The following is a 533-nucleotide window of genomic DNA, read 5'->3' on the forward strand; positions in this document are numbered from 1 at the left end:
TCATTGGCTCTTGATCATATGCTACCTCTTGAAATGGTTGAACATTAACCATTTCCTTTTGGTACAGTGACTCTGTATATTCCTTCCATCTTCTTCTCTTTTTTTGTTGTTTTTAGTCATTGACTGTTTTTATTTGAAATTCTTGCTTTAGAATTGTTTTCAAAGAATAGAAGACATTAAAGCAATTGAACTAGAATGCCAAAAGACCTCATGTTTTAATAAAGTATAGCTATCAGGCCAAATGAATACTAAACAGAAATAAAGACAGACCAACAGAACTGTGGATAATTTAAAACAGTAAAATTGAAATGGGAAAGAGTTGGTCGAAGAGGGAAGAGCTTATCTTTAGCATTTATTTATTCTAATAATTCACATTTGTGCTTCCATTTGAAGTTGTTTTACTATACATACAACAGGTTCATTCAGGAGCCACAGTTACTTACAAATGACACCAAAATAAAAGTGGGCACCTTGTACCAATTAAGTTTTCCTTCTGAGGAATGGTACTTCCTTCCATCTTTTTTTTTTTTTTT

The sequence above is a fragment of the Chrysochloris asiatica genome, unplaced genomic scaffold (genome assembly GCF_000296735.1).
Source record: "Chrysochloris asiatica unplaced genomic scaffold, ChrAsi1.0 scaffold00087, whole genome shotgun sequence".
NCBI lineage: Eukaryota > Metazoa > Chordata > Mammalia > Afrosoricida > Chrysochloridae > Chrysochloris > Chrysochloris asiatica.